The sequence below is a fragment of the Hordeum vulgare genome, chromosome 7H (genome assembly GCF_904849725.1).
Source record: "Hordeum vulgare subsp. vulgare chromosome 7H, MorexV3_pseudomolecules_assembly, whole genome shotgun sequence".
Lineage (NCBI taxonomy): Eukaryota > Viridiplantae > Streptophyta > Magnoliopsida > Poales > Poaceae > Hordeum > Hordeum vulgare.
The window spans coordinates 608,451,814-608,464,465 of record NC_058524.1 but is presented as its reverse complement, the minus strand read 5'-3'; the positions used below and the strand labels follow the sequence as shown (position 1 = coordinate 608,464,465).

The 12,652-nt window shown below is 44.7% G+C and overlaps 1 non-coding gene and 1 pseudogene across 1 annotated transcript; both read left to right on the top strand.

Annotated features, from left to right (window-relative positions):
* The first annotated feature begins 9,196 nt into the window (after positions 1 to 9,196).
* Positions 9,197 to 9,269, top strand: TRNAE-CUC. The gene has a single exon. It is a non-coding gene; the product is annotated as a tRNA-Glu (tRNA).
* A 704-nt stretch (positions 9,270 to 9,973) lies between these two features.
* LOC123411887 lies at positions 9,974 to 11,337 on the top strand (annotated as a pseudogene).
* Positions 11,338 to 12,652: the final 1,315 nt, after the last annotated feature.

Genomic DNA, 12,652 nt, shown 5'->3' with positions numbered 1-12,652 from the left:
AGTTACAACAAAAACTAGATGCACTTCGTGGACAAAATGGACAATCTCTTTTGAAGTATCAGGGTTTCGAACGAGAACTCATCTCTTACAAAGGGATTTCGTTTTTTGAACTTATTTGAACTCCATACTTTTTGTGTGTTCAATATGCATCATTCAAAGCCACCTCATAAATTTTGAACCCTTTCTCACCTCATTTTCTATTTTCCATGCATTTAATGATTTTTTTGAGCTACATGACCCTGAAATTGAAAAACGCTACAAATGAACTCTGAAAAGGTTGAAACTTGTTATGGTATAATCATTTCACCCACATGCCATGTGCTGCAAAGTTGAGTGGGTTACGACAAAAACTAGATGCCTTCTGTACAAATTGGATCATCTCCTTCGAAGTATCAATGTTTCAGACGAAAACCCATCTGCTACAAAGGTATTTTTTTAAAATTATTTCAACTCTAGACTTTTTATGCATTCAATATGCACTATACTACAACATGTTAAAATCTACAGAAAGAACTAACTAAAAATAATAAAAAACAACAATTAAATGACTAAAACAACTATATAAGCAAAACAATATTGTTTTAATTAAAATTCTAATTTAAATTATTCTAAAAATAACCAAATAAATCTTAGTGTGACAACAATCTAACACATGAGTGGGAGCAAAAAGAATTAAATTAAAAACTATTTGTAAACGCAAGTTATTCAAAAACTGGGTTTGAAGCAAATTTGAAGAAATTTAAATTTAAACCATTCAAATTTGAAAACTAATGGCACAAACAGAAACTAGACAAAATTTTGAATCTAATGCAAAAATAATCAATCAAAAACATCAAATATCCTAAAAGATATAAGCAATTTAAAACAGAAATTTAAAAACAGAAAAAAAAATCTGAACCCCTTTAGTCCTGGTTCGTGTCACGAACTGGGACTAAAGGTCTCCCTTTAGTCCCGGTTCAAGACACGAACCGGGACTAAAGCCTCCAAACCCTTTAGTCCCGGTTCGAGACACGAACCGAGACTAAAGGTCTCATTTGAACCGAGACTAATGCCCGAACGACGCCTTTGCCGCTCGAACCAGAACTAATGCTAACAGTAGTTCCGGTTCATAATGGAACCGGGACTAATGTGTTTTTCGAGTTGGGACGAAAGCCCTTATTTCTACTAGTGCTAATGAAACTTGGCAAGCAGCTAACACATTTTTCATTCTTTGCCACTAATTCATGATGATATCATAAGAGCTAAAATTCGGATTGGCACTTTACAACAGCTTCGCCATGAATGCAAATGACATTGACATATAGGTGATGTTTTTCCGAACATTTTGGTATCTTCTTTACATTTTTATGATTTAGTATGAATTAATTATGAAGTTTTCAAACTGATGGTCAAACGGTCAAAGGGCAAAAGCATAAGAGGAGCGAAGTGACTTGGATAAAACTGATGACTTTTGAAAATTAGGGATAAAACAGCCGAATGAGACACAACTAGGAGCATATATTTAATTATCCCTTCCTTTTTACTAGCCTCGTTTTCCAGCTTATGCACAAGCCACCAAATCCCCGTAATAAGAAATCAATTTGAAATAATGTTGACATATTTATATGCAAAGTTTTGACGAAGCAAAAAATTAGGACCAGTTCTTTTGAGCTGTGGCTTGTGGAGCAATGCTACACCCACGGGAAACTACATAAGTTTACGAAGAATTAGCCAGTTGGATTTTTTTATTGGAGATAAGAGAGCAACGGGGACCGACCCTGTTGAAATAGGGGGCGAGAGGTTTTAAAGGAAGGTTCCGTAGCAGTTTCGTAACATGTTTTGTAGGTCTAGCATTTTTTATGACTTATGCATAAGCTGCAGTGAAATTAAGCCCACGAGAAGCCGCAGTGAAAATAAGCCTCCTGTGAATAAGTTACCTAGTTATTTTCTGTTTCTGTTTGTTTAGCTTATTTTTAGATATACCAATGAAAAGTCTGTGATGCCCCTAAACTGTAATTTTGTTCTCACTAAATAATATCGAGTTAAATAATAGTTGTTGTTATGTCGCACATACAAACATAAAATCGATTATTGTCACACATACGAACATCGTTCAACCATCATGGTCTCACATACGAGTAATACAAATTCCTATCAAGTCGAACAAAATAAATATGTTGATGTTATCTCAGGGTTCTTTCAAGAAAAACATACACCACAAAGCTATTCATCAAGGGAAGACACTCGTGGCTATAGCATCAGGTATGGTACCCATATTACCCTCATCCTAGGGTGAATGTGATGAGAAACGCTTTCCTCGTGAACACAGGATCCATTCTCAACCTTGTCCAAATGCTCATCACCCAATTTGCTCTCGCGGATATAGTTATGAAGACACATGCATGCAATAATTATCATTGTTTGCGTACCAACTTTGTAACATCTGATGCCAAGAAGGATTCTTCATTTGCGGTGATCGGCGGCGGCGGCGGCGGCTGGCGGTGATTGACGGAGGAAGGCAAGGACGATGGCGGCGGAAGGCGGAACGGTTGCGGTGGAAACCCTACGTGCAGCACGGAGCCAACGTTGTCAGGTTCGTTGATTGTTATGTACGTGCATTGTTTGCATGGCCCATGGATGGCTTGTTCTCTAGCATGAGCGATGGCAATATTGTTGTAAATACATGTGACAAAAAGGGCAAGCAAAAATACCGCTTCATTTTTTAAAGGGCTACCCTCGGGAAGCTGCCCTTCGCTGGCTTCTCTCAAACGAGTTATTTTTCACCATAAACCTTGCATCTATAATACTAATAAAAGATCAAACGAGAACTTCTTTAAATACACAGAACTATTATCCCCACAAAAACAAACACCAATTATCATCACACAATTAGTCAACAAATTACAATCTAACGGCCTTCCATCATCCATTCAGCCCGACGGTGTGCAGATACCAAATTAACAAAGGCTGACCGTGCTCCACCTCCTCCTACAGCAAACAAATGTTGCGAATTCGGCTGCTCAGTCCGCCCCCGCCTCGCGCAACCGCCGTTGCCCCCGCCGCTCGCACCCGTCCGCACCTCCCGCCCGGCCCGTCGCCGCTCGCCTCCGCCCGCATCGCTCGCTCGCCCGCTCGGCCCTACCCCTGCCTCGCGCAGCCGCCGCTCGGCGCTCTCCCCCGCACCGTCGGATCGGCCCATCCCCGCCAGTTCCGCCGCTCGCACCCGTCAGCGCCGCCACGCGCCAGCGCGCCCCGCTGTCCCCGCCATCGTCGACGCTGTCCGATCCCCCACTCTGGCGAGCCTGCCGCACTTCCCTGCTTACTCTTCGTTGGACGTGATGGTCGCTTCCGTGCCCACGCGTGCGACTCTGGTCCCGGGACCTCGAAGGTCGCCATGGGCCTCGACGGCGCGCCATGGAGTGCAGTGTCGCCTGCTCCATCCCCAATCAATGCATGATGAGACGACGACCAGATCCAGCGGATTCGCGATGTCGTCGAGGCCCCCCGACTCCATGGCCTGGAGCTTCCCGTCCTCTGCCCGAGACGCCGCTCAAGTGCTCCTCGCTCGTCAAGGTCAATCCCCCCTCTCTCGATTTCCTCCTCTTCACTCCCCTTCCCTTCCCTCCCCTCCCTGACATGATGCATGGAATTTCCTTTCCTTGGCAGGTGCACGCATCTCTTCTCTCATGGATGGGTTAGGTATTTGGCTTGGTCGCAGAACTCCGCCGAGGAGGAGAACATGGACCACTCTTCTTCTCTTCAACAACACCAAGAACGACCCAGCCAGCCCTGTAACGAAAGGTATTCTCTTTGCCTCCAACTGCTCTCAGCTCTCCGTGTCCATCGACGCTCTCGTAATCATGCCATGGTTATCCAGCATTGCAAATGGATATATCAAATGTAACCTGACCTGGATATGCATAGGCCGTCATTTGTTCAGTCCCCATGTAATTAACTTGTTAGTTTCGAATGAACCTGCTAGGTTGGTCTTTGTGGGTAAATTGCTACAATTTAATATCTTGTGGGTTGAATTATTTCTGTGGGGATTGCCACAGTGAGCTTCTGCTGATTTTCATGTGGTGTTGGTTCTTTTCTGTTTGAACCAATTAATGGATGTACACGGCATGTTTTTTCTTGGTTCGTGATGATCTAGAGCCTGAAATAGCTCGAGCATGCATCGGGTTGTTGAACACATGGGTAGTGTAACAGCCTAGAGAAACTACAACGAACCATATTCAGTTTTGATGTTCAGGTGCGCCTACTAATTTGATGAGGCAGTGATATGGTTTCAAAATAACTGTGCAGTGATTAAGAACAACTTAAGTTTACTTTGTGCCTGAGAGTACATGCATTTCTCACGGTGCCGGGATTCAGCCAGAGTTGTGCGTCTTCGCCAGCGATTTTCTGTTCCCAACGAATCCACAAGTACACTAGCTCATTTTTGTTTCTTTGATTTTCTTGTCCAAATTCATGCTTTGATTTTCTTTATGTACTTTTGAGCGATCCAGATACGATGTAAAAGGAGAAGTTCAAATTTGTTCTTTAGAGAAATGGTGCTTTGATTTTTCTGATGTCTTTTTAAATCCATGCTTGTTAATAAGGGCAACTCTACATGTTTTTTTCAGGTTAATTGTGAGGATACATTGTTGTAGCGAATTGATGTACATGTTCCAGGCCAAGATTTCCATCTTGCTTGAGATAATCATTCGTCCAGGTACATGCTTCAAACAATTCGCTTATCAGTGCATATTCTGTATTTGATGCCCTATTGTGAGACTGGAACAATAACCTACGACACTGCTTGGTCAAAAGGCTAAATTGCGGCTCCATTTAGTTAGTAGGGCCATGACAAAATCTAAACATATTTGTATGAAAATAACAGGATCATACGACAAGCTTGATACCGATTTGCATGAAATTTATACAATAGATGGTGTGTGGAACATCAAAATCTGCATTTTGAAAAAGGGGGCCTCTTCGCCGGCGGTGGCGCAGCCATCATGAACTCCACGCCGCCACCGGAACTGCGGCGCAGACCTTGACTGTAAGAAATGCGTGTAATTTGCTTATTTTTTTAGCTTGTTCGCCAGTTTTATATCTCTTGCAGATGAGAATGAGATGACAGGCTGCTCTTTTTTGAAAAGAACATTTTTTGTTTAGGTTTTTTTTCTTTGCAGGGTATTTTTTGTTTAGATTAGAAGAGCTTTTGTTAAGAGACGCTATTAGTGGGAAGAGCATTTGGCTAGCTGCGAGCGTGAGCCGTAAGGCACAGCAAATTGCGCCGCTGGCGATTGATGCCTCTTCAATCATTACGGCCTGTGCGTCATTCTTTGTGAGATTCCTGTTTTTGGTTGGGCGTCGGTCGATCTTCTCCTTTTCTTGTCTTTTCTATTCCACTGTCTCCCTCATGATCGATTTAGTATACAAGTAAGAATTGAAAGGAAGATTCATTCATGTGTGAACAACTGGAAGGAGGTTCTTGTGCTGCTTAAGAAATCAGCGGATAAGTTTCGCGACACAATTTTTTTTTGCAGCTCGATTTAGTATATTGTGTGTGTTTCAATATTTCTGCAGCTATACATATATACTAAAATTTTAATATTAAAAGTAATTTATAAATTATTCGGTTAGTTGTGCGTTGCACGTGTATGCTAACTACTAAGCCTGAAAAGAACCATGTATTTGGTTGTATTAAATCTAAAATGTCACATATGGAAGAAAAAAAAACACTAAGGTTGTGTTTGGTTGCAAAGTATTTTTACAGTTTCTTAAAATACTTTGAGGGGTTTGACTTTAATTAAAATTGTAGTGTTATAAACTTCAATATCACAAAAATGTAGTATTTTGCAGTATTAAAAAAAGAAGATGGGGCCTCTTTTTTAAAAACTGAGAAGGGCAGTATTGGGCGCCGGCGCGCCGGTCGCATTGTAGCCGTCAGATTGGGGTCCCTTGACCGTCAGATCTCCTATCTCGTCCTCAACCTCGAGCCATGAACGCGAGCGCCTCGCCGGCCATCCTCGTCCAACACACAGCGACGCTCCCCACCCCTCCCCTCTCCCTCTGCCCCCCGGTGGTCGAGGGGTCCTTCTTCCATCGTCCCTATCGTCGGACGTCCTCACCGCCGGTCGCCGCCCTTGCAGAGCCAAGAAACACGAGCACCTTGTCGGCCATCCTCGTCCATGGTTGTAGCATTTTTCATCAACGGTTGTAGTATTTTATGTCAACGGTTGTAGCATTTCGCCATGGCAATGACTGCTTGCAGCTTTTTATAAGTCTAGTTGCAGCTTTTTTCATCTACGGTTGTAGCATTTTATGTCAATGGTTGTAGCATTCCGTCATGGCAATTACTGCTTGCAGCTTTTTATATGTCTGGTTGCAGCTTTTTCATCTGAGTTTGAAGCTTTTTCAGAAAGCCGTTGAAGCAATTTTGGGTGATGTTTGCAACACTTGCATACGCGCGCCCCGGCCATGGGGGCAGGCGACGAGGACGAGGTCGGAGGCTGGATCCGGCGATGCGGGTGTCCGACGGGGGCAAGAACTGGCGATGCGGGCGTCCGACGGGGGCAGGGACCGACGATGTCGGCGGCATCAGCGCAGGGGCGCGCAGATGGTGGCCCCCTCGGCCATGTGCCCCACCACGCGCGAGCTGCCAGGATGAGAGGAGATCGCACGGATCGCATGCATCCGGCCGAACGTTCGGCCGGCGCGCTTGCGGAAAATGTTTCCCAACCGAGAGACGCAACAAAGGCTTTGTCTTAGTGGTGGCCTATTACAACGTTGTATGTTTTGATTGCCAATAATGACATTGTTTCCACAATACTTAAAAATATTGTTGTTTTCATAAGCTATAGTATTCATTGTCATCGGTATAAAAAATAGTAATATCGGAATACTGAGGTTTAGAAAAAACATTGCTTTCAAACAGAGCCTAAAATGTCACCCTACTAACACTAAAACGACCAATAGGACGTCTCTTGAAATAGTCTTTCATCACGTTTTATAAATAAAGCCAACACCACGTTCATACAAAAGTTACAAGTTTAACGCAAAAGAGAATCATGGTTGGGCATCTACGCAAACACGCCCAAGAAAAGCATAAAAGAAATAGAGAAGAAAGAACATCAGTTGGTCGATCGCAGACTCAGGAGGCTTGCTCCCAGGCAAGGCAATGAGCCGCATCATGTAGTGCGTCCATCATCAGTCACAACCTCTCTCTGTCGCGCTGCCTAGACAGTAGGTGCCAATGCTACAAAATTGCTAGGAAGTTGAAGATAGAGTGAAAGACATGTCGAAGAAAAAACCTCCGACTCACCATCTTATTATGGGTCGTCCATAAAGTCCAAACTAACGCAACAAACACAAATCATAAGAGGCGTCTTGGCCTAACGGTTTGGTTGGCTCTGGTTTGAATGAACCCAACCAGGTCCAGGGCCTCCAAATCAGGCCCTAGACCATCACTCACAAATCTCCAAAGAAACCTAGCTACCATGCAAGAGAAGGGGATATGGGTCCCCGTGTCTCGGACCCGACACACAGGGCACATGCCATTCCTCATGTCGTGTCTCTTGATCACCTCCATCCCGCATGGGAGTTGATCCCTCAACAATTGCCAAAAAAATGTTCTTCAAGGGCAAGGGCACTTTCCATAGCGGTAATGCCCAAGCAATATCGGCCTATGACACATACCATGTATGCTGAGCCAACAGAGAAAACCCCTGAAAAAGCAATACACCGGGAAACCGTATCCAAGCACCGTCGGGAGGGAGGCCCACAAATTATCCCACTGTACTAACGTCATTGAGTGGCTGGGTTGGTGGGTTCCCGGAGCTTGTCCGTGTGATTGGCCAAATATGCGCGGAGGTCGGGCCCATCCGTCCCATAGCATAGTAGCTCGTGCTGGGAGAAGCCATGTCTCTGCCATCGATTATCTCTACTCCTCTCGACTCCCGCAAGTCCTTGTGTCTCTGAGATCAACCATCGGAGCCGCCTCGAATATCCTCACCACCAAACCAAGCTCCACTAGCGGGAGAGTAAGCATGAACGTCGTGGCCACCTCACATCATACGCCACGGCTCCCAGCACGGCGGATGTCGGCGAAGGAGCATGAAGGATCAAGGTGCCGACACCTGGTCATGGTTGCAAAGTGGAGAGGGTGTTGTAGGTAGGAGAACATGGACCTGGAGAGGGGGCAAGGCGCACCGACCAGCCGCGCAAGTAGCGGTGCCACTTCCCCAAGAAGGCGAGCAACGTTGAAGCAGTCGTGAGCAGGAGGTGGTCGCAGAGCGGGTGATCGGTGGGGAAAGTGAGCAGTGGGTTTAGGTGGAAGGGGAGCTTGCGGCATGGTGAGCCTTGTTGGCTGCCGAGGGGTGGATGGACCGCCAACTCTGGTGAAGAGAACCGATGATGGAAGAGGGGGTTTTTCCCTTTCACGAGAAGCAATGTGCATGTTCTATAATTGTCTTATCGTTATTTTCTTGTTGCGGGAGTTAAAAGCTGATGTTGCGCGGTCCAGTCGGCAGTCAACACGGTCAAAATCAATTGGGTCAAAACCGGAAGGAGGGTTCAAGCTTAAACCGGATGTTTAATTGTGTAGTTCACGGTTATAACTTAAACCGAGTGACAAGTTCAGGGTTGTAATTTGAACTTTTCTCAAGATACAGTATGTGTCGTTATGAACCGTAATAACATTCATTTCTTCAGTAGTGTAAGACCGCAGGATGTAGTGTTAGTCACAAACAGTTTGAGATATCTTTTTCTGCAGTGCTGCTTGAAAGCAAAAGCCTTTGCAAGATAAACATGATCTGTAATGAGCTGTTGGCTAGTTTGTGGTGGTATTTGAATTTTTGATCAGTTGTGTATCACGTGTATGGTTTGTCTGTTGAAGGTAGGAAGGCAGGCAGATTTCTCCATCTTTTTCCAAGAAAAAGCACAACATACAAGTTGGCTTGTAGTCTTACCATCTGTTTTGTTTGAATTGTCACGGCTGAATTTAAATTTGTAATGGGTCAAATAGAGTAAATGTCGTTTTCTCCCGATTTGTGGTTGGTTTCTAGCCATTTGTCAGCTTACGCCAAGAATATAGTTTCATGTACTTGCGAATGTTGTGTGCGTTGTACTATAGTTTGTGCTGTTTTGTGATGTTAAGAATATAGTTTGACCTTGCTAATTTGTGGGGTATGCGCTAACAAATCAGGTCTAATATATGAAATTTCACCATTCCGTCGTAGTCTAGGTGGTTAGGATACTCGGCTCTCACCCGAGAGACCCGGGTTCAAGTCCCGGCGACGGAAGGACATCTTTTTCTGTTCTATTTTCGTTGTTCATACGTGCTCTTACATTCTCGATCATTTCTTCGTTGGTGTTTTCCTTTTTCTATTTCTTCTGATCATTTTTGTTGGTCTCAGTGAAGGATTAATGCATCTGATAATGTGCTATTCATATGCATGCCCACTGTTGATATAGGAAAGACAGTTTTTCACCCTGAACAGCTCGGTCTACTTATCTTCATTTCTGAGATTGCTGTGTAGTTTTTTGGTGAAAGCAAATACTTTCAAGGTAAATCTGAGCAAGCTAGATGCTTGATGAGCTGATGGCCGGTTTGTGATGGCGGTCTTAACCTTTAGAGACACCGAGCAGTTGGGAGGCATTTGACCATGTGTTGCCGTTGCCATGGGAAATTCAGAGATGTGTTATTGATCATGCGAGCAAACATGGTTGCTGTATATTCAGTTCGTGTTGTTGTGTTTGTGTTCCTTGTGTTCTCGTCCTTGTTTAGATTTTTCTTTTCTTTTCATTTCTCCATCTTTTTTTTTTCAGTTTTTCATATAGAAAAATTCTCGGTATGGTGTTCGTCTTCAGCAAATCAATCTGCTTCTGCGGAAAGCGACGCCACGATGAGCGCATCACAGCCGTCCAAAAATTTGATTCCTTTCTTCCTTCCCTCCACTTCTTCTTTCCCTCCGCCGATCAAAAAGCAGCCACCCACCCACCGGCGGCCACCGCCAGCTCTCCTGCTCTCTCCTCCTTCCACACCCGCAGGCAGGTCGCGGCGATGCGGCTGCGGCGGGACTATAAACCTGGTTCCGGCCGTATGAGCAAGCCTGCTACTCCTCCCAGACTCCCACTCGCCAGGATCGCAACCACAATGGGTAACGCTGCGCTGCGCGGTCCGGCGGTGGAGGAGCGTCTGACGCAGCCGCGCCGCCTGGTCCGACAACTCTCCGACCTGGACTCTGACCGGCTCCGGCGGCTCATCCGCTCCGGTGACCTCGCTCCGTGCTTCGATGCCTCCGACGAGGACGCCCGCGCCGTGGAATGCCCCATCTGCTTCCACGTACGTACGCTTTTATCATTCATTCTTCCACTCGCTGCTTCTGAGAGTTGGTCTACTCCGCTCTGTTGTTCTCATGATTTTCTGCCCCCCGTCGATCGATCGATGCAGTTCTACCCGAGCTTGAATCGATCAAAACTGCTGCGACAAAGGGATCTGCACAGGTGACCCCGTTATTTCTGTCCAAAGTTTTTATCAGGTTAGCACTGAAATTCAGAAGTGCCAGTATTTCGCTTCGTTACGTCCTCAACTATCCTGCCCTGTTTCATTGTCCTGCAGAGTGCTTCCTGCAGCTGATGCCGTCCAAGTCTTCCAGAGCTGTCCAGTATCCTACTCTGCTCCCTAGCTGGTGTGCAACCATTATGTATCTCATGAACATCTTTAATCACTAGACTTAATTTGATACTTGTTCTGCGATCCATACGTCTGACAGTTTATACTGAAGAATCTTTACGTTGGTTCATTCATGTATTGTGCCTAAAATCTGACTGTTTTCTTGCTGAATTTTGCATCTGAATCGCCTTGGGCCCTTAACTAGCAACGTAGCTGCCCATTCTGCAAAACTGCAGCCTACGCCGTCGAATACCGTGGCGCTAGAACATTGAGTGAGAAGAAACTTCAACGAGAAGTAAGCTTTCGGTCCAGAGATTCTGATCAACATACAGGAACATACTACCTGATACCATTTCCCAACAAACCTCTTATTCTGAATTTCTTGCAGAAAAAATCGAACGCTCATGAGGTTGCGACCAGAATACATTCCAAGAACACCTGTGGATATATTCTAGCACCATAGAAGTTGCAAGCCTAGTTTTGCAGTGCTGAAAGCTCGCTTACGAAACTGTTGATTTTTCTGACCCTCCAAGCAAGATTTCATGGCTTCCATGATCGTACCTGAAATGTTTCAGATATGATATGTCCTTTTTTCTGTATTATTTTTAGACAATGGAAAGAACTGTTTCAGATATTGGTGTATGGAGGCCGGGGCGATGCCTCCGTTTCGAAAAAAAGATATTGGTGTATGCAGAACAGAGTAAAAAAGCAGAGTAAATGCTAGTATTCCATACTGAAACAAAAAATATTCTGCCAGTGGCCCTAGTAGAGTGAAGATTTGGTTCAGAAGTGTAGAATTATTCCGTGGCCCGCTCTGTAGACAAAGATAAGTTCATGCCTAAAATATGTTTGTGGTGGCCAAGAACTCCACGTTAGCGTCCAGTATCATGAAGCCGCAATTATTAGGTTGCAAAATTTAATTTTGAGCAAATCAATCTCATGCACAAGACTATCAACTGTTAGGTTGATCTCTTCCCGAGTGGCCCCAATGGCCCACCGGACCCTGATCTATGCACCCTGATCGAGGGCGCCCAACCCGTTATGATTGGTGGACTCCTGTGACCCGCGCTATATAAACAGAGGTGGGGTGCCGGGGCACAGAACACGAGGTTTGCCGCCGTCACACTCCTTACCTACAAACCCGTCTGATTTAGGGTTAGCGCGGTGCTCACGAAAAGCTCCACCTACGTCACATCTCTCTCCTTCCCCACCGCCGTCACCACCTCACGATGGACGCCCGCGGGAGCTCATCAAGCTCAGGACAAGGTAAAGCACAACTACTACCGGTAAACCCTAACCTCACCGGATCACTCGATCCTATCATCAACAACTCTAGCAATATAATCTACACCCTTTGTACCGTAATATTTGTCGCTGGGCAAACCCAGTTCAGCATCCCCAGTGACAAATAATATGGAACAGAGGGAGTAGTTCTCTAACCCCCATCGCTAATTATAGTGTTGGAAGTTTTTTGAGAAGCAATGAAATATTTAGTTGGTATTTTATTATTGTTTTTGTAGGAATTACCATATGAGTTTGAAAAATATATTAGGATAGGATTATTCCCAAAGTTAACCCTATAAATATTGTTGTTAAAATTATTCCTAGTAACAAAATTAACATCAACCTGGTCATTACTTTGTTCAATTAAAGAGGCTAAGGAACATCATTAGGATCCACAGAAGCTTTGTTTGGTAGTTCACCTGATTTGGTTCCAAGTTATTCTCACACATGGTTTTCTCCAAACTTTAGATCTGTTCGATTTTAACCAGCTGACCAGAGAAGCGATTCACAGATTTGGCCTTAGCTACGACGAGCTCACAGTGTTCTTCATGCATACGGATCCATCTTTGCTTTCTCACACTAGAGCGCCTGATTCAAGCTAATCATTTCCTAACGTTTCTCAAATCTAATTAACATGTTTCTAGAAGTGTGTGCACATGGCCTACTGTGTGTTTTGTATTGCCTAAAAACATGACTTTAACAAAGTAAAATGAGGGGAATTGTCTT